Genomic DNA, 22,700 nt, shown 5'->3' on the forward strand with positions numbered 1-22,700 from the left:
TCATTCTTGCAGATGATTGTTTGCCTTGTGATGTGTTTGTAGAGACTGGGTATAGAGAAACCAGAAACCCTGAAACCAGAGGAGATATACCGATTTATCCGTTTGGACATTGATCCAGAGACCAAGACGGTATGTCACATATCATGAGGTGGAGCCTGGTCCCAGATCTGTTTATATTGTCTTGACAACTCCTATTGTTTGAGAATTTGCGTGACAATGATGATAGGAGTTGACAAGAACACACAAACAGATCTGGGACCAGGCTACATGAGGAGTACTAATGATTCCCTCATAAACATCCATTCACAAGTATTCTTCCTTCAGCGACTGTATACCGTGACATTTTGAATGTAACAACAAAGAGATACTGAATGTCTCTTAAAACAACTGTGAATAAGCATGCTTGACTAAAGATCAATGGATTCAGAGAATAGCTAGAAAAACGTGTTTAACCAGATACAATGTTATTTCACAGTAAACAAATTGACAACAGACTTTCAGCACGCATACAGGGAAGGACATTAAACAAGCACGGCACTCAACAAGCACGGCACACAAATGACTGACGATTGGCTGAGAGAAATTAATGATGAAATTATTGTGGAGGCTGTTGTTAGACTTCATTGCAGCTTTTTACATTATCAAGCATAGTCTGCTGCAGGAAAAACATATGTGTGATGGCTTTACACCCTCTGCTATAATGTGGATAAAGAGTTACTTATCTAACAGAACACAGAGGGTGTATTTTAATGGAAGCCTCTCAAACATAATCCAGATAGAATCAGGAATTCCCCAGGGTAACTGTTTAGGCCCTTTGCTTTTTCAATCTTTGCTAACAACATGCCACTGGCTTGGAGTAAGGCGAGAATGTCTATGTATGTGGATGACTCAACACTTTACACATCAGCTAATACAGCGACTGAAATAACTGCAACACTTAACAAAGTGCAGCAAAGCTGCAGTTAGTTTCGGAATGGTTAGCAAGCAGTAAGTTAGTCCTTAGTATTTCTAAAACTAAAAGCAACGTATTTGGGACAAATCATTCACTAAATCCTAAACCTCAACTACATCTCATAATGATTGTGGAAATTGAGCAATATGAGGTGACTAAACTGCTTGGAGTAAACCTGGATTGTAAACTGTCATGGTCAAAACATATTGATACAACAGTAGCTAAGATGGGGAGAAGTCTGTCCATAGTAAAGCGCTGCTCTGCCTTCTTAACAACACTATCAACAAGGCAGGTCCTACAGGCCCTAGTTTCTACCTCCTTAACAACATTATCAACAAGGCAGGTCCTACAAGCCCTGGATTTGTCGCACCTAGACTACTGTTCAGTAGTGTGGTCAGATGGAAAGTGGAAGAGATATTGACTTCCTCATTACTTGATTTTGTATGAGGTGATGACAAGCTGAAGGTACCGAGCTTTCTGTTTAAAATACTAGCACACAGCTCGGAGACACCATTCATACCCCACAAGAAATGCAACCGGAGGTCTCTTCACAGTCCCCAAGTTCAGATCAGACTATGGGAGGAGCACAGTACTACACAGAGCCATGACAACATGGAACTCTATTCCACATCAGGTAACTGATGCAAGCAGTAGAATCAGAATTAAATAGCAGATAAAAATACACTATATGGAACCGTGGGGACTGTGAAGAAACGCAAACATTGGCACAGACACATGATAACATACTCACTATACACACACATGATAACATGCTCACTATACACACACGTATACATGGATTTTGCGTTATAGATATGTGGTAGTGGAGTATGGGCCTGACGGCACACACTTAGTGTGTTGTGAATTCTGTAGTGAATGTATTGTTTTTAGAATTGTATATATTCCTTCATTTGGCTGGACCCGGGAAGAGTAGCTGCTGCCTTGGCAGGTAATGGGGATCCATAATAAATACAAATATGTATATTTGTAAGGTTCTATCTAATAAACTCGTTCCAAACTCCTTCCAAACAGCTGAGTGGATATGTGGCCAGTGAGATGATGGCGGTGTTGGCCCTCAGTACCAGTCTGGGAGACATGACGCGCCGCTTGGCCAGGATGGTGGTGGCCTACAGCCGCAAGAGGAGGCCTGTCACAACAGAGGACCTGGTCAGTGTGTGTGTGTGTGTGTGTGTGTGTATTTGAAAAGAAGAGAAAGAGTTTACGATATGCGTTAGCAAGTGTGCAAATATTGATTTGCGGACAAACGTGTGTCCACTTATGGCGCTTGTTCTATATAATTTCCAATCATGGTGTGCAACAGGAGCGAGTGCTATTCTTATTGTTTCTGAGTGAATAACATGTTATTAGAGTCTCTTGCTGTGTTCATCCAACAGGGTATTAGTGGAGTGCTGGCCACAATGATGAGAGATGCTGTGAAGCCCAGTCTAATGCAGACCATGGAGGTAAGAGACCCAGAGACCCAGACCGATCTATGAGATTAATATTTCGTATTAGACCCTTAAGCCTTTTGTGTGTGTGTGTGTGCACCCCAATGGTGGAACAAGCTTTCCCTTAATGCAGGACAGTGGAGTCCCTCTGAAAACATCTGAATCCTCTTTAAAGAGTATCCTAGTACAGTGCTTTACACTCGTACCCATATACAGGTTCAAAATGACAGATTTGGGCAATGATAAATGGTACCGAGCTTTCCCATACTCCACTACCTACAAGGTAGGGGTGATATATAGAAGATGACCCTAATTGATAAAAGACCAAGTCCATATTATGGCAAGAACAGCTCAAGTAAGCAAAGAGAAACAACAGTCCATCATTACTTTGAGACATGAAGGTCAGTCAATGCAGAAAATTTCAAGAACTTTGAAAGTTTCTTCAAGTGCAGTTGCAAAAAGCATCAAGCTCTATGATGAAACTGGCTCTCATGAGGACCGCCACAGGAAAGGAAGACCCAGAGTTAACTCTGCTGCAGAGGATGAGTTCATTAGAGTTAAAGTAACAGGCACTTCTCAACATCAGCTGTTCAGAGGAGACTGCGTGAATCAGGCCTTCTCATGGTTGAATTACTGAAAAGAAACCACTACTAAAGAACACCAATAAGAAGAGACTTGCTTGGGCCAAGAAACATGAACAATGTACATTAGATCGGTGGAAATCTGTCCTTTGGTCTGATGAGTCCAAATTAGAGATTTTTGGTTTCAACCGCCGTGTCTTTGTGAGACGCAGAGTAGGTGAATGGATGATCTCCGCATGTATATTTCCCACTGTGAAGCATGGAGGATGAGGTGTTATGGTGTGTGGATGCTGGTGACACTGTCAGTGATTTATTTAGAATTCAAGGCACACTTAACCAGCATGGTTACCACAGCATTCTACAGCAATACGCCATCCCATCTGATTTGGGCTTAGTGGGACTATAATTTTTTTCAACAGGACAATGACTCAACATACCTCCAGGCTGTGTAAGGGCTATTTGATCAAGAAGGAGAGTGATGGATCGCTGCATCAGATGACCTGGCCTCCACAATACCACAATACCCAACCTCAACCCAATTGAGATAGTTTGGGATGAACAGCCAACAAGTGCTCAGCATATGTGGGAACTCCTTCAAGATTGTTGGAAAAGCATTCCAGGTGAAGCTGGTTGAGAGAATACCAAGCGTGTGCAAAGCTGTCATCAAGGCAAAATGTGTCTACTTTGAAAAATCCCAAATATAAATATATTTTGATTTGTTTAACACTTTTTAATTCCATCTGTGTTATTCCACAGTTGTGATTTCTTCACTATTATTCTACAATGTAGAAAATAGTACAAATAAAGAAACCCTTGAATGAGTAGGTGTGTCACAACGTTTGACTGGTACTGTATACATCCAACAGGCAACTGTATGTTTATCTTGACAAAGGAAGGGGGAGGATAGAGGGAGCGACAGAGGAAAGGATAGAGGGAGAGAATACAGCCGTGAGGCCCAGATAACAATTGCTTCATAAATTGTTAATATTGTTGTTGCTAAATGATTGAGGGTTAGGTTCTGTGTCTTAGGTTTTTTACTGTTGACTCTCTTCCCCTTCTCCACCCCCCACCTCTCTCTCTCTCTCTTTCTCTTTCTAGGGGACACCTGTGTTTGTTCACACCTGTCCATTGTCAGATATTGCCCAGGGCAACTCGTCCATCCTGGCTGACCAGATCGCCTTAAAGCTGGTGGGCCCAGAGGGGTTTGTGGGTAAGTAATATGCTGTTAAAAGCCCAGTGCAGCCAAAATGATTGTTTTTCCTGTGTTTGTATCATATTGTAAAGCAGATGATGAAACTAACACCGTAAAGGTGTAAATAAAAGTTTTACTTCCTGATGGTTGAAAATACAAGTTTTGGCTTGCTTGGTGACATCAAAAGTTCCAAGCCTCTCTTCCGATAACAGCTAGTTTCAGCATACATATCCCTCGCATTAGGCCCCTCCAATGAGACCCCTCACTCCCATACAGTCCTAACAAAATTTTTGTTTGAGAATTTTTTTTTTCGCTATTAGGCTATTTTTGTTTATTTTTGACAGTTTTAATGAATAGCTATTACAGTAAGATACTGTTACCCAGATATGATAGTGTGATAAAAACGGCTGCATTGGGCCTTTAACACATATGACAACTAACTGTATCATGCACTTTAGTATGCACTTTGTGTGATTTTCTGTCGAAGGTCAATTGAATGGACAATAAAGCACATTTTATTTCATTCAATGGTGGACATTCCGTGAAATAAGTGACGACAGGAGAAACATTTAACACAATTAATAGCAGAAAGCTTTTGAAAAACAACTTGTGTGAAATGGGATGACTCATTTACGGGAGGCAGCTCTGCAGAATGGTCACAAGCTGGCATTGACACAAAGTCATACAATCGGATTATAGAGGGAACGTTTAGAAAAGTCAGTAAGAAAAAGTACAGTTAAAGGATATTAGACCAGGGTTTTGATTCTGTTAAATAAAATGATACATTTTTGTAATGTTACATAAATGGGACATATACTTATGAATATATAATGATTCTATTGTTTGTGTCTCACCTCTCTTCACCCTACATCACCAATGTAACATCACACACGCACGCACGCACAAACAAAACTTCCCCCAGTCACCGAGGCAGAAGGAGGTGCTGAATTAGGCATGGAGAAGTTCTTCGACATCAAGTGTCGCTCTTCGGGCCTGCATCCTGACGTGGTGGTGATGGTGGCTTCAGTTCCTGCCCTGAAGATGCATGGGGGTGGACCTGCGGTGAGCTACCACTAGGGGAGTGCTAGTAAGGGAGGAGAATAGAAAATACCAGGCAGTCAATTGGATAAGTGCTCTATCTCAATTGCTTAACAATCTGTCTTCTTTCACTTCATCTGCATTGATTTGAAAAGACTTGACAGGTGAAAACAAAATGCTAGAAGCTCATCATTAGTCTCACCTACTGTAGTCAGTCCATTTAGATCAGCGCAATGAAGGAAATATTTCTTATACAATTAAGTAAGAGCCAGGGTCTGAACGCACTCCGTGGACAACATAAAAATGAGACTTGATTTTTAAACACTGGCCCCTCTCATTCACTCCCTTTGAAGATCTAAGAACATCTGGCAAGTGGCTCCTGGATATGGTTGCCTCCAAAATAGCACCCTATTCCCTATGTAGTGCAATACTTCTGACCAAGGCCCATAGGGCTCTGTTAAAAGTAGTAAACTATATAAACAAACATACTATAGGATTAGACATAAATTGCCACTATCCACTGATTGGATATGTTTTCAATCCCTTATGGTTAGATGAAGATCGGGGAAAAGATAATCAGATCCTAGATCTGTGTTTAAGGGCAACCTACCTCGCACAGATATCGACTGTTGATAAATGCCATGGGTTTGAACTTTCATGACAGTGTGCACTAAACCTGAAGCTGCCATGGCAATTGAAAATAAAAATAATATAATTGAATTGAACTGAGAAACTGCAATGAACTTAAAACAGAGTTTGCACTTTGGAAAAGTAATCTGTACCACACATACCCTCTTCATGCTATCGAGAACCTGAAAGGTTTATTCGACTGTCCTCATCCCTTTGAAGAACCCTTTTTGGTTCCAAGTAGAACCATTTTAGGTTCCGGGTTTAACCCTTTCCACGGAGGGTTCTACATGGAACCAAAAAAGGTTAAACTACAGGGACAGCCGAAGAGTACAATGTAAACTTCAAGCCCATACAGTCTTCTTGAAGCCTCTTCTGTCACAGGTCACAGATTCTTCTATTTTGGGCAATGACACTGAGATGTCTAATTATTTAACGTGCTAATGGGCACCACTGGCTGGCATCGATGTCTCTAGCATCAACACCACACCACACACACACACACACCGTGTAACGTCTCTCGAGATCTCTAACTCTTCAAGGACTGAGCGCTCGTTAATTTAACACCGTTAATTTAACACCTGGTCACACATGTATTCTTACATGTGATATTTATTCATTGAACAGACGCTCAGAGTCCATTGAGTGCCGACACTGGGGAGGTAAAGCCGTACAGGAGTTGTTGTAGTCAATGTAATTTGACATGCTAATTGTCCAAAACACAGGGGTAGTGCCCTGAATAAAGAAAGTCAATGTTTATTCTCATAATCTAAACTGAACAATTAAGAAATTGTTTTATGTTGTGCCTGCTTCTGTGGTGCCTGCTTCTTGAGGGGTGTGAGAGAGATTGAAAGAAAAAGAGAGAGAGCGCAAAGAGAGCGATACAGTGAGAGAGAGAAAATAAACAGTGGACCGTTGATGGCACATCTCTATGGGTGCCAGAATGAAGCAGAAAGAAGGAGAGTGAGAAAGAGAGCGACCGAGACCATTTCCCAACCCAACAACCCAATACATCAAAGTGAGGAGAAAGGCAAAAAAGAGAGTGGGAGAGACAGTGTAGTGGCCGTGCACACTAAATGTAATGTCCCTGTTGGTTTTCCTCTTCTTTTCCACAGGTCTCGGCAGGTTCAGCCATGCCGAAGGAGTACTCAGCGGAGGTAAGTTCCCCATGGCTTCGCAGCCAGCCATACGCTCACTCACAAGCTGCTGAAATGTATATCAGGCTGTCAAGATGTGTATGAAGGCGAAGTCAGGTGCAGCAGAGGATGATTAAATAAAGGTGACTTTATTATAGTTCCAAACCGGGAGCACAACAAAACAAACGCGCTCAAAAAACGGGACGATAAAGTAAAGCGCTAAAGAACATCGCTTGACATGAAAACAATTACACACAAAACATGATGGGAAACAGAGGGTTAAATACAAGTAGATTGATTGGGGAAATGAAAACCAGGTGTGTATGAAAACAAGACAAAACAAATGGATATACTTTATGAAAAATGGAGCGGCGATGGCTAGAACACCGATCGAATAAGGAGAGGAGACTTCGGTGGAAGTCGTGACACAGGCTGTCCCCCTTCGAAATGATACAGGATTTATTTTCACTCTGTGGAGAATTTTAAAACAACCTTCATTGACACATTTCAACTTATTTATATAGTGAAGGTTTAGAGATTTTCTGTCAGAGCTAAACCTCAATGAGAATTGTAGAGGAGAGAGGTTGTTGTGGTTGGATTGGAGATAAAGATAGAAATGAGATGTCCAATTACTTTTTTTGTTGTTATTGCTGTTGACGTTGTTTCCAGTGGTTGAGATGTGCTTCAAGCCATCAAGAGGAAAAATAGCAGTGTACGGTGTCCATATTAGGACAGTCCCACATCAATGGAAGTTGTGTCAGAATCACTTTTAGTTGGTCTGTCTCTCCAATTTTTGTTTGCAGAACCTGACGTTACTGGAAAATGGCTGCAACCACTTGAAGAAGCAGCTGGAGAATGCCGGGCTTTTGGCTTACCCGTCGTTGTAGCCATCAACACCTTCAGGTAGGCCATTGTCTCCAGTGTTCCTATTCCAGACTGATGTTTGGGTGTCTGTCAGCGGATTTTAAAACAGCACTGAACACACACAGTGTGTGTCACTGTCTTGAATGGTCTCAGGGTATTGGTCTGGTGTGGATGTTTTCAGTCCAATTAAAAAGTTGACTTTACCTTATTCAAGAGCTGGTGTCTCTTTAGACCTTTTCAATAGAAGTGTATTTCCTCGTCTGATCGAGAAGACCTGAGGTCATTTCCATTGGGGTCATTTCCAAGAATGGGATCTGATTCTTTCCATTTCAATTCAGTCAGTTCAGAGTTCAATGGTCCTCAGCGGAAATGAAATGGAATTTACCACAACTCAAGAGAAGCTGCACACTTTCATTCCTGCTGTCACAGGCAAAACATTTCTTACTGCCCAGCCTTGCATCGGACACATTGGTTATTTGTCCTTTGATTACAACAGCACTGACACTGATGCAGAGTTGGGCCTAGTCTGTGAGCAGGCTAAACTGGCGGGGGCCTTGGAAGCGGTGCCATGCTCACACTGGGCTGAAGGGGGTGCCGGAGCGGTGGCGTTGGGTCAGGCGGTACAGAGGGCAGCTGAGACACCACACCAGATGAACTTCCTGTATGACCTGGAGGTAAAAAAGCTCCCACTATCAGCTATGGCATAGGGGTAAGTTGCCCCTAGATGTTGATCTTGGTTCAGTTTTAGCATTTTCCAGTTCCTGCATCTGTACCATTGGGAACATTCACCCTGGAGCTCAAACTATACTCTATCCTCAACTACCCCATTACAAATGTGACGCTGTTGGAAAACTTCAGAAATGCATCAGTCCTTCCTAGAAGTAATGATGGATCTGAGTTGGTTTGATTGGTGAAAGTAATAAGGTGATAAGCAGTGGCGGTTGGTGCCAGTTAAGATGAAGGAGGATCAATTTTTTTATGAGCATTTCTATTACAGCATATTGGATGACTGTCATTCATCTTCCATTCACCCAGCTCAATGTAACATCAATAGGTTTAGGCTGCTTCACGTTATATTTGAATATTCCTTATACTCATCATGAGGTTTCTACAACCTTGCCTATTAGGCACACTCTTGCCTGCATCTAGCTGATCTAGGGTGTAATCATTATTCCAACACTTGAAAAATAGTTTCTATTGGACAAATTCAGCTATGTATATCCCCGTTTAATTCCATTTGCTTCCATTTAAGAAAATAATCAGCAGAATGAATACACCCCTAATCACAGGAAAACACAGTTCACTTTCATAGCAGCCACAAACAAACAGCATGATCACTTTGCTCATACTATTCCTCTTCTCACCTTTGCCCTTCACTTGTGGGCTTCAGTGCAAAACACATCAGCTGTCTTGTGACCAGATGAATAAACCTTTCCAAGCCAAACTTTCATATCATAACGGCTAATCGCTACACACACAGTCTACATTGTTGTCACCATATTAGCTAACGGCCTAGTCAACATAGCTACAAGAACTAACGCAATTGTAAACCCAGTCCAAGTAGTTTAGCAGTTAGAGCGGCGGGCTCTGGTGGCAATAAATTAATCAAACCATAAGCTTACCTTGACTTGGAAGAGTTCCAGTGCTGGATATCCATAGCCAGCTAGCTAACAGAGCATCCCTCTCTGTTTGAGCTGGGTGTTTTAGTAGGCTAAACTGGCTAGCTGCATTCGCTTGCTAAGAAAGTGAAAGTGAAAATAATACAACGTCAAATATATCTACAGTGGTTGCTCAACTAAATGTTTGGAGATTATGCTGCGGGACTTGGAGATAATTTTTGGTTTAGTACGGTGCGTCACTGCTCCAGACCAACACAACGGGGAGTTACAGTAGAGCACTTATTATGCTTACTGGAAAATATGCTTTCAAAATTAATGGAAGAGGCAAGTGGAAGGGGGCAAAGACAGCATTCAGAGGTCAAAACAGCGCTGCTTTGAGACAAGCATTGGGGACTGGTCTTATTGAATCAATGAGATTTTTATCTCCATTTGGTTATTGGTTTGACTACAATTAGGGTGTGGAAATTTGGGGATTATTTTGCTCTTACTGTAGTACTGTAGCCTTCTTCCGACCGGTCACGTTGTACAGCGACATTATGGGCTGTTAGCAGGACAATAGATACTTTGTGCAGGGCAATTGATCAGCATTAAAAACTTTGTGGCTGGGGCCTCCCGAGTGGCATTGCTACAGATCACGGTTCAATACCCGTGCCGACCGGGTGACCCATGAGGGTCTCTCTAAAAACAAAAATAAATAATTCTAAATAACAAACTGACTTTATTTACAAATTAGTAAAAATGTCTCACCCCATGTTCAAGAATGGACTTTTTTCGCTCACTTTCGGTTATTTGTAAATGAAATCATTTCCAAAATACTGTTATTTTTTAAACAAGCCAGTTGGTTGCAATTTCAGTTTAAACCACCAGAAAAGACAAATATTGTGGTTAAACTCAAATATACTAATTCATCCAAAAAACGTTATACATTGTTGTTAATCAAAACATTCATGTTTTTAATGTAAAATGTTTTTGTTGTACTGTTTGTGTTTATAGTTTTGTTTAATGTTGTATTAGTGTATATTAGTGTATATAATTTGTCTGAAACGTTGTTCCCTCTGCTGCTATTGCACCAGGTCTCTCTTGGAAAAGAGATGTTAACTCAATGAGGAAAACCCTGTAAAAATAAAGGTAAAATAAAACTTTTTTTTAAAATAAGAAAATGGAACCTTTAACAAGTGGAAGGGGGAATAAGCATTATTATTAATAAGCCTGTTTTTCATAAGCGTAACTGGTTGTGAATTCTGCAAACAACGTCTCTAGGATGGGCTATTAGCAGGACAATATATATTGGTCATATTGGTTATGGCTCCTGAGTGGCACAGTGGTCTAAGGCACTATGGGACTCCCAATAATGGTCAGATTTGATACAGCCTGGATCCGAACCAGGGACTGTAGTGATGCCTCTTGCACTGAGCTGCAGTGCCTTAGACCACTGCGCCACTCAGGAGCTAGTCTCCCGACTGTCACGTTGCACAGTGCCATATTTCCCGGAGGTTTTAATTTTTATTTTTTCTTGGAATAGAAACATCATAAAATGTATCTAATTTTATTATGCAAAATTTCAATTTCAAAATTTCAATCTCATATAACATGTTCTACAACCCCAAAAGCTAATTGGAGTCAGCTAACCTGGAGTACAATCAATGATTGGAGATGCTGGTTATTTTTATATATATTTCACCTTTATTTAACCAGGTAGGCTTGTTGAGAACAAGTTCTCATTTGCAACTGCAACCTGGCCAAGGTAAAGCATAACATTAGAAGGGGTTAGAGCTGCCCTGCCCTATAACAAACACTCACAAAATGTGAGTTTGCTATTCACAAGAAGCATTGCCTGGTGTGAACCATGGCTCAAACAAATGAGATCTCAGAAGACATAAGATAAATAATTGTTGACCTGCATGAAGCTGGAAAGGGTTACAAAAGTATCTCTAAAAGCCTTGATGTTCATCAGTACAGGGTAAGACAAATTGTTCAGCGCTGTTGCTACTCTCCCTAGGAGTGGCCGTCCTGCAAATATGACTGCAAGAGCCCAGTGCAGAATGCTCAATGAGGTTAAGAAGAATCCTAGAGTGTCAGCTAAATACTTACAAAAATATCTGGAACATGCTAACATCTCTGTTGATGAGTCTACGATAAGTTCACAAAAGGGCACCCGGAGGTTCCACAGCACACCAACATCAAAACCTCATCCCAACTGTAAATCCAAGAGTTCGCATTCTTGGATTTTCACCCTGCACTGTGAATGTTTACACGGTGTGTTCAATAAGACATGAAAACGTTTGTTTTTCTGTTATTAGTTTAAGCAGATTGTGTTTGTCTGTGGTTGTGACTTATAACCTGCCCAGGGACTGCGGTTGAAAATTAGCCGGCTGGCTAAAACCGGCACTTTTACTGAAACGTTGATTAATGTGTACTGTCCCTGTAAAAAATAAAATGAACGCAAACTTAGATGAAGATCATATAACATTTTATGACCAATTTATGTACAAATTTAGGTAATTCCAAAGGGTTCACATACTTTTTCTTGCCATTGTATTCCAACATGTTTTAAAACAGTTTTGTTGCCCTGCATGCCCTGATGAACACGATGACCTTGTTGAAAATAACATAGCATTGGCATTAACCACAACTGTCTTTCTGGATAAAAACCTATTCGAACTGACTAAATTTAAACTGTAAAATGAATGCGCCACAAGCTTTCTACTTCAGGTGTTAATTGTTCAGTACTGCTGGTTACCCCATTGCAAATAAAGTCAGTGTCTTGTTGGTGTCGTCATGCTACAAGCTATGTGTTGACAACACTCACTGAAAAAATCTGTATATTTTTCAGATGCCCATTGACGACAAAATCAGAGTAATTGCAAAGTCAATGTATGGAGCGGATGATGTGGAGCTCCTTCCTCAGGCCCAACAGAAGGTGGCGCTGTTCTCAAAACAAGTAAGTCCACACCATGCAACAGGACAACCTTTATGTTAGACAGCTCAACAGAGTTGGAAGAATTTGCCTCTAACCGCTGGTCCAGGGTCAGATATTTTAAGGCAACCCCAATTGGTTAACCTCTTGAAACTCCCCATCCCTCAGGCTCATTAGCATAACGCAACGTTAACGATTTCTGAAAATCGCAAATAAAATGAAAATAATGCGTCTGCTCTCAAGCTTAGCCTTTTCTTAACAACACTGTCATCTCAGATTTTCAAAATATGCTTTTGAACCATAGAAATTGACTAATTTGTGTAAGAGTATGCAAAGCTAGCTTAGCATTTTGAGTAGCATTTAGCACGCAGCATTTTCACAAAAACCAGATAACCAAATAAATAAAATCATTTACCTTTGAAGAGCTTCGGATGTTTTCAATGAGGAGACTCTCAGTTACATACCAAAAGTGCAGTTTTTCCTGAAAGCGTCTGTGTGTAGGAGAAATCGTTCCGTTTTGTACATCGCATCTGGCTACCAAAACGAACCGAAAATTCAGTCACCTACAACGTCAAACTTTTCCGAATTAACTCCATAATATCGACCGAAACATGGCAAACGTTGTTTGGAATCAATCCTCAAGGTGTTTTTTCACATATCTCTTCATTGATATATCGTTCGTGGAAGCTTGCATTCTTCTCTAAATTCCATGGAAAAATACTTGCAGCTGACTTTTGCGCACCAATTTGGCGCAGGACACCGGGCGGACACCTGGTAAATGTGGTCTCTAATGGTCAATCTTCCAATGATATGCCTACAAATACGTCACAACGCTGCAGACACCTTGGGGAAACGACAGAAAGGGCAGACTTACTCCTCTCGTATTCACAGCCATATAAGGAGACAATGGAAAACAGAGCCTCAAAAATCCTGCTCATTTCCTGGATGCCGTCTCATCTTGGTTTTGCCTGAAGCTCACGTTCTAGGGCACGCACAGAAAATATCTTGGTAGTTCTGGACACGTCAGAGTGTTTTCTTTCGAAAGCTATCAATTATATGCATAGTCGAGCATCTTTTTGTGACAAAATATCTTGTTTAAAACGGGAACATTTTTCATCCAAAAATGAAATAGCGCCCCCAGAGCATCAAGAGGTTAAGGGTCTTGGTCTGAGGAAATCTTATCCTAGATCCGTGGAAAGGGGAAACTTCGTCAATATCTTGAACCAGACAAACACTCATTCCAAAAAATCTGAAAATTAAACTCAAAATCCAGAATTCTTTTCACCAACTATTTTCATCATAACCTTTACTTCCATTTGTGCTTTATTCCTTCCTAAAAATAACAACAGTACCAGTCAAAAGTTTGGACACACCTATTCATTCAAGGGTTTTCTTTATTTTTACTATTTTTTAAATTGTAGAATAATAGTGAAGACATCAAACTATGAAATAACACATGGAATCATGTAGGAACCAAAACAGTGTTAAACAAATCTAGATATATTTTTGATTTTACATACCTCAAATAGCCACCCTTTGCCTTGAAGACAGCTTTGCACACTCTTGGCATTCTCTCAACCAGCTTCATGAGGAATAATTTTCCAACATGAAGGAGTTCCCACATATGCTGAGCACTCATTGCCTACTCCCTCTCCTGTCCTACTCATCCCAAACAATCTTAATTGGGTTGAGGTTGGGTGTTCATAGAGGCCAGGTCATCGGACGCAGCACCATGACTTTCCTTGTTCAAATGGCCCTTACAAAGCCTGGAGGTGTGTTTTGGGGAATTGCTGCAGAAAGCTGTGGTAGCCATGCTGATTAAATGTGCCTTGAATTCTAATTAAATCACTGACATTGTCACCAGCAAAGTACCCCTATGCCATCACACCTCCTCCTCCATGCTTCACGGTGGGAACCACACATGCGGAGATCATCCGTTCACTTACTCTGTGTCTCACAAGGACACGGCAGTTGGAACCAAAAATCTAAAATCTGGTCTCAAAGGACAGATTTCCAAGTGGTCTAATGTTGCTAGTGTTTCTTGGCCCAAGCAAGTCTCTTCTTCTTATTGGTGTCCTTTAGTAGTTGTTTCTTTGCGGAAATTCGACCATGGGAAGGCCTGATTCACGCAGTCTTTGCTGAACAGTTTATGTTGAGCTGTCTGTTACTTGAACTCTGTGAATAATTTACACTGGGAAGAAAAAGTATGTGAACCCTTTAGACTTACCTGGATTTCTTCATAAATTGGTCATACAATTTGATCTGATCTTCATTTAAGTCAAAATAATAGACGCTCACAGTCTGCTTGAACTAATAACTAACGACAAACAACAATTATAATTGTTCATGTCTTTATTGAACACACCGTGTAAACATTCACAGTGCAGGTTGAAAAAAGTATGTGAACCCTTGGATTTAATAATAGGTTGACCCTTCTTTGGCAACAATAACCTCAACCAAACATTTTCTGTAGTTGCGGATCAGACCTGCACAACAGTCAGGAGGAATTTTGGATCATTCCTCTTTACAAAACTGTTTCAGTTCAGCAATATTCTTGGGATGTCTGGTGTGAACCGCTCTCTTGAGGTCATGCCACAGCATCTCAATCGGGTTGAGGTCAGGACTGACTGGGCCACTCCAGAAGGCATATTTTCTTCTGTTGAAGCAATTTTGTTGTTGATTTACTTCTGTGTTTTGGGTCATTGTCCTATTGCATCACCCAACTTCTGTTGAGCTTCAATTGGCGGACAGATAGCCTCACATTCTCCTGCAAAATGTCTTGATAAATTTGGGAATTAATTTTTCCGTTGATAGCAAGCTGTCACGGCCCTGAGGAAGCAAAGCAGCCCCAAACCATGATGCTCCCTCCAACATACTTTACAATTGTGATGAGGTTTTGATGTTGGTGTGCTTTGCCTTTTTCTCTCCCACATAGTGCTGTGTGTTCCTTGAAACAACTCAACTTTAGTTTAATCTGTCCACAGAATATTTTGCCAGAAGCGCTGTGGAACATCCAGGCGCTCTTTGCGAACTTCAGACGAGCAGCAATGTTTTTTGGACAGCAGTGGCTTCTTTCGTGGTGTCCACCCATGAACACCATTCTTGTTTAGTGTTTTATGTATTGTAAACTTGTCAACAGAGATGCTGTCTTACCACAGACTTTCTTTTCGAGAAACTTTTGTAGCCCTTTCCAGCTTTATGCAAGGCAACAATTCTTAATCTTAGGTCCTCTGAGATCTCTTTTTTGTCCGAGGCATGGTTCACATCAGGTAATGCTTCTTGTGAATAGCAAGCTCAAATGTTGTGTTTTTTGGGGGCAGGGCAGCTCTAACCAATATCTCCAATCTCGTCTCATTGATTCGACTCCTGGTTAGTTGACTCCTGACTCCAATTAGCTTTTGGAGAAGTCATTAGCCTAGGGGTGCACATGCTTTTTCCAACCTACAGTGTGAATGTTTAAATTATGTGTTCAATATAGACAGGAAAAATACAATCAATTGTGTTTTATTTTAAGCACACTGAATTTGTCTATTGTTGTGACTTAGAAATCCAGGTGATTCCAAAGGGTTTACATACTTTTTCTTGCCACTGTATTTGGGCTGCATTCTGAGGTGTAGTTAACTCTAATGAACTTATGCTCTGCAGCAGAGGTAACTTTGGGTCTTCCTTTCCTGTGGCGGTCCTCATGGGAGTCAGTTTCATTACAGCTTTTGATGTTTTTGTGACTGCACTTGAAGACACTTGATCTTGGTCTTTTACAAAATAGAGCTACCTTCTGTATACCACCCCTAACCCAACTGATCTGCTCAAATGCATTTAAGAAGGAAAGGAATTCCACAAATTAACTTTTAACGTACACCTGTTAATTAAAATGCTTTCCCGGTGATAACCTCATGAAGCTGGTTGAGAGAATGCCAAGAGTGTGCAAAGCTGACATCATGGCAAAGGGTGGCTACTTTGAAGACTCTAAAATATATTTTGATTTGTTTAACACTTTTTGGGTTACTACATGATTCCATATGTGTTATTTCGTAGTTTTGATGTCTTCACTATTATTCTACAATGAAGAAAGAGTCAAAATAAAGAAATATTTGTTGGTGTGTCCAAACTTTTGACTGGTACTGTAAAATAAACCAAAAATATCCTGCCCTACAAAAAGGCTGTGATTCTGTATGAATGTCATCTACAACAAATGGTGAATTCCTAGCCAACACTTCACTGGACTGGCCATTGTACGCCAATGAAAGCTTCCCAATGTGATGCATTTACCAGGGTGAATGAAACTTAACCACATCGTCTCTCCATCTCTCCCCAGGGCCTGGGCAACCTGCCCATATGCATGGCAAAGACCCACCTGTCCCTCTCCCACGACCCAGAGAGGAAAGGGGTGCCCTCCGGCTTTACCTTGCCCATCAGGGACATCCATGCCAATTTGGGTGCTGGTTTTCTCTACCCCTTGGTTGGCACGGTGAGTACTGGGACTGTCACTCATTCATATGAGTTACTCAGTGTTACTCATATGAATGCGGAACTGGAACATGACATGGAATACATGGGCATGTGACACATGGGTATAGTGAGGAATGCAAGTTAGCTGAAATGCTGAAACAAGTGACGACTTGAGCGTTTTAGAATCACTGCAAGAGAGATTCAGACACTGCAGACACTTTTGAAACTCCTCGTAATATCGCGAGCATTCAGCTAAAATAAGATTCACACAGAGATTTTCACTAAGGCCACACACGTGTCTCTTATTCCATCTCTGACTAACAGATAGATGACACCTGCCACATAACATATCTCTTATTTTGACCAAAAGCCTCTTCTCCAAGATCAGTTGCATGCTCAGGCGATTGTTTTGAGGATTATTTTGTCTCCACTTCACAAAATGTGCACATTTTGCTACAAGCACAATTTGAAAGGCAAGAAAGAATCTAATAACATTTTCACACTACCATGCTGACATTGTGCTTTTTAGCAACTATGTTGGAGGCGTAACCAGGCCAGCTCAGTAATGCATGGTTTGGCTCGCCTTGGTTTAGTGCAAAAAGCCCTCAAGAGACAAATACAAAACAGAATCCCAATGAAGCACAAGTCACTTTTCTTTGGATGAAGTCACATGTCAATAAAATCAGAAGACGTATTCAAATATTTCACAAGGACTCAGAAAACCCCTCCTTCAACATAAACGCACGTACAGTTGAAGTCGAAAGTTTACAAACACCTTAGCCAAATACATTTAAACTCAGTTTTTCGCAATTCCGAAATTTCAATTTAAAAAAATTGTGTGAAAATTCTGTCTTAGGTCAGTTAGGAGTACCAATTTATTCTAAGAATGTGAAATGTAAGAATAATAGTAGAGAGAATTATTTCAGTTTTTATTTCTTTCATCACAGTGGGTCAGAAGATTATATACACTCAATTCGTATTTGGTAGCATTGCCTTTAAAATTATTTAACTTGGGTCAAACGTTTTGTGTAGCCTTCCACAAGCTCTCCACAATAAGTTGGGTGAATTTTGGTCCATTTCTCTTGACAAAGCTGGTGTAACTGAGTCAGGTTTATAGGCCTCCTTGCTCGTACACACTTTTTCAGTTCTGCCCACAAATCTTCTATAGGATTGAGGTCAGGGCTTTGATGGCCACTCCAATACCTTGACTTTGTTGTCCTTATGCCGTTTTGCCACAACTTTGGAAGTCTGCTTGAGGTCATTGTTCATTTGGAATACCCATTTGAGACGTCCTGACTGATGTCTTGAGATGTTGCTTCAATATATCCACATAATTTCCACCCTCATGATGCCATCTATTTTGTGAAGTGCACCAGTCCCTCCTGCAGCAAAGCACCCCCACAACATGATGCTGCCACCCCGTGCTTCACGGTTGGGATGGTGTTCTTCGGCTTGCAATCCTCCGCCTTTTTCCTCCAAACATAATGATGGTCATTATGGACAAACAGTTCTATTTTTGTTTCATCAGACCAGAGTATGTTTCTCCAAAAAGTACGATCTTTGTCCCCATGTGCAGTTGCAAACCGTAGTCTGCCTGTTTTATGATGGTTTTGGAACAGTGTCTTCTTCCTTGCGGATCGGCCGTTCAGGTTATGTCGATGTAGGACTCGTTTTACTGTGGATATAGGTACTTTTGTACCTATTTCCTCCAGAATTTTCACAAGGTTCTTTGCTGTTGTTCTGGGATTGATTTGCACTTTTCGCACCAAAGTACGTTCATCTATCCTTCCTGAGCGGTCTGATGGCTGTGTGGTCCCATAGTGTTTATACTTGAGTACGCTTGTTTGTACAGATGAACGACATGGTACCTTCAGTGAATTCTAAGTGAAATTGTAAACAATTGTTGGAAAAATTACTTTTGTCATTCAGAAAGTAGATCTCCTAACCGACTTGCCAAAACTATAGTTTGTTAACAAGAAATTTGTGGAGTGGTTGAAAAACAAGTTTTAATGACTCCAACCTAAGTGTATGTAAACTTCCAACTTCAACTGTACGTGCACGCACACACACACACACACACACACACAATTCATCTGAGGAGACAAATTCAATGAGATTGAGTTTCATCTATGCGGGTGAGCTGTCTGAACAGCGTTGTGGTGCTGACGAAGCCAAGACACTGTTGCCCAAAATTGCTCAGAGGATATTTTCTAACGATATTTGCTAGGTTGTACCGGGGTTCTGAATATGCACGAATCCAAGCAGCCTTGTCAGTCTACTCTAGCCTACTTGGAGTACACAGTGAAACCGTGCGTAATTTATTATGGCAAGAATACCAAGGCGAATGGATGCACATGTTGCATTAGCATTGATACAAAATTGAACGAAAACAACTCAGATGGTGGGGAAGAAATGAATCATGACATCTCTGATTGTTCTTCTGAGCCTCAGCCTGAACATATATCTCTGAGGCCTAATAGCAAAAAAGCCAGGATGGTGCACACTAAACAGGTGCTGTCACATATATAGGCCGGGATTCAGGAAGCAAGTACAGTAGGTGAGTTTTATAATGATAAACGCAGATGAACAAAACATGTAAATCAAAACAAACCAATACTACCTGATGACTGAGGCTACTGAGGGCTAAAAAAGGAGAAGGTAATCAAGGTGATGATGAAGTCCAGGTGTGCGTAATGGTGGAAAGTAGGTGTGCGTAATGATGGGATGCAGGTGTGTGTGGTAATGGTTGCCAGGGCCGCTGGTTAGTAGCCTGGCAACATCTTGCGCTGGAGAGGGGGAGAGGCAGTAAGCGTGACAGGTGTGTACACCACCACCAAATGAAACAGTGAGAGAGGAGAGAGGAAGGGAAGGCACTGTTTGGGTAAAACAAGCCGGTGACAATGCTATGGGCTCACTCACCATCATTCATTATTTATGTGATATGGACAACCTCCAACCGATGCCACTGCGGGCTGACAATTAACTATATATAATCATTATAATGCCATTGTTTTTGTGCTGATTTTCACTATTTATCAAGCACACTTGGCACTTATAATGATGTTTAGGCTCCTGATGTTTTCATCATTTGACCATGCATCTTACTGACTGCGGTGGTTGGGGTATTTTGTAAAAAAAAATCATAATAAAATCTGTTACGCTGTTACAACACATGCTTTCTGTTTCATAGTTGTATCAAAGGCACCCCATGAATAACATGCATTTAACACTTAGATTTAGGTGCCTTCAGAAAGTATTCATGCCCCTTGACTTTTTCCACATTCTGTTGTTACAGCCTGAATTTAAAATAGAATAAAATTAGATTTGTCAAAGTAGAATTATGTTTTTTGAAATTTCTACAAATTACTACAAAATGAAAAGCTGAAATGTCTTGAGTCAATAAGTATTCTACCCCTTTGCTATGGCAAGTCTAAATAAGTTCAGGAGTAAAAATGTGCTTAACAAGTCACATAATAAGTTGCATGGACTCTGTGTGCAATATGACTACCTCATCTATGTAGCCCACATGTACAAGGTTTACATGTTTTTTAAATAATTTTGGGGGGCTGGTCAGTACTGGTCACTACCCTTAAAAGGTACTGACCAGTACCATGTGTGTACCTAACAGTGTGTTCCATTAGCACATCTGAAGTATCCTATGGGTATAACTGTAGAACCTGCCATTGGTTCTACCTGGAACCAGAGGGTTGTTTATGGTGGTTCTAAATGGAACTCAAAATGGCAGAATTTTCCCTGCAGGGAAAAAATGAAGTACCATTTTTTTGGTAATAACTAGCACCTTTTTTGTTATTAAGTATAGTAACAAAAAAAGGTAGCATATTGCAACCTGCTGCTCTCCAGATTCTGTATTATTGTTCTTACACATTTCTTATCTTCCTCTCTCCGCCCTATACTAGACGAGTGTACCACCCCAATCTCCAGCCTTCTCCTGTTTCCATGACAACGACTTCAGCACTGAGAGCAAATAGTCCCTGCCTCCTCTCGGGTGAGTTCACAGGGCAACGGGCTGAATGACTAAATCACCACCTTTACTTTGTTTGACATAATCGATTTATAATTAAATGGAATCAAAAACATGAATTCACTTACAATCATGAAAGAGGTTGTGTTGTGCCACTGCTCTTGTGAGTAATTTGATCTCGTTTCTCATTTGAATAGTAATGTTTCTCGTCTGGAATCCAATTCAGTTTGAAAGCCAATGGTAAAAAATGCCTGCATCCCAAATGGCACCCTATTCCTTATTTAGTACACTACGTTTGACCAGGGCCCTAAGTAGTGCACTAAATAGGGAATATGGTGACATTTGGGCCATAGACAAGGTCTGTGTAAGGCTTTGAAAATGTGTTTTTTATTAAGCATTTTATTGCTGACTGTGTTGGTTCCCTGCTACACCTGTTTGTCAGTGTGTAACTCATTCTCTCTCTCTCCCACTCTTCCACTCTTTCTCTCACCCACACTATTTTTCTCTCTACCCTTTGTCTCTCTTCTACACTCTTAGGAAAAAGGGTTCCAAGAGGATTATCTTGCTATCCCCATAGGATAACCATGTTTTGCTCTATGTACAACCTTCGGGATCCATGAACCGAAAGGGTTTAACCTGCAACTAAAAATAATGATTCAAAGGGTTATCATATGGTGACAGCCAAATAACCCTTTTAGGTTCTAGAAAGCACCTTTTTTTCTAAGAGTGTACCCCCATTCCTTTTTTCCACTTCACTTCTCTCCCTCCCTTGCATTTCTCTCCCATCCCTTCCTCTCTTGCCTGTCTCTTTAAACTCTCCTTTCTCTCTCGCTCTCCTCCATCTCCTCTTTTCCATCCATCATTCTCCCACCCTCCTTAATCCTTTTCTTTTTTTGTGCTTTTCTAAAAGAAATTATTAATCTGAAGAGGAGTGAAGACCTCTGTCCCCTCCAACCCCTCCAACTACCCCTCCAACTACTGTCAGCAACAGTCAACCACAGTGCAACAGGAAACCCAGTGATCAAACCATTGAGAACTACAATAGAACCAATGTTCTTCAACCCTTGTCCCGGGGAACCCACAGGGTGTGCAGGCATCAGGAGAGTTTGCTAGTGCTGGGCTGGAACAAAAGCCTACTCACGCTGTGGTTGAAGAACACTGCCTCTACTCACAGTACCATTATCAACCACACACTCAGTAAATCAGCTAACTACCATTCTTTGTAGATATACTGTAACAACCCCTTTCATTAAATGTGGACCAAACAAGGAGAACAAATTAAGAAAAAAGACATGAGAAGGAAAAAGGCCATATGCTCCATCTCACACCTATTCTCCTGCTGTCCACTCCCTAATGGACCATGTTCATTGGACTTTTCTCTTTCCCTTAATTCAATTCAACTTAAGGGCTTTATTGGCATGGGAAACATATGTTAACATTGCCAAAGCAAGTGAAGTAGATAATAAACAAAAGTGAATTTAACACAAATGAATAGTAAACATTACACTCACAGAAGTTCCAAAAGAATAAAGACATGTCAAATGTCATATCATGTGTTGTAATGATGTGCAAATAGTCAAAGTACAAAGGGAAAGTAAATAAACATATAAATAGGTTGTATTTACAATGGTGTTTGTTCTTCACTGGTTGACCTTTTCTTGTGGCAACAGGTCACCGATCTTGCTGCTGTGATGGCACACTGTGATATTTCACCCAATAGATTATCAAAATTGGATTTGTTTTCTAATTCTTTGTGGATCGGTGTAATCTGAGGGAAATATGTGTCTCTAATTTGGTCATACATTTGGCAGGATGTTAGGAAGGCAGCTCAGTAGCCTGTCTTCTCTTGAGACCCAGGTCTGCCTACGGCTGCCTTTCTCAATAGCAAGGCTATG

The 22,700-nt window shown here is 40.9% G+C and overlaps 1 pseudogene; it reads left to right on the forward strand.

Annotated features, from left to right (window-relative positions):
• The first annotated feature begins 13 nt into the window (after nt 1–13).
• Nucleotides 14–22,538, forward strand: LOC135532563 (C-1-tetrahydrofolate synthase, cytoplasmic-like; annotated as a pseudogene).
• The last annotated feature ends 162 nt before the right edge of the window (nt 22,539–22,700 follow it).

Source organism: Oncorhynchus masou, unplaced genomic scaffold, assembly GCF_036934945.1.
Source record: "Oncorhynchus masou masou isolate Uvic2021 unplaced genomic scaffold, UVic_Omas_1.1 unplaced_scaffold_1908, whole genome shotgun sequence".
Taxonomy (NCBI): Eukaryota; Metazoa; Chordata; class Actinopteri; order Salmoniformes; family Salmonidae; genus Oncorhynchus; species Oncorhynchus masou.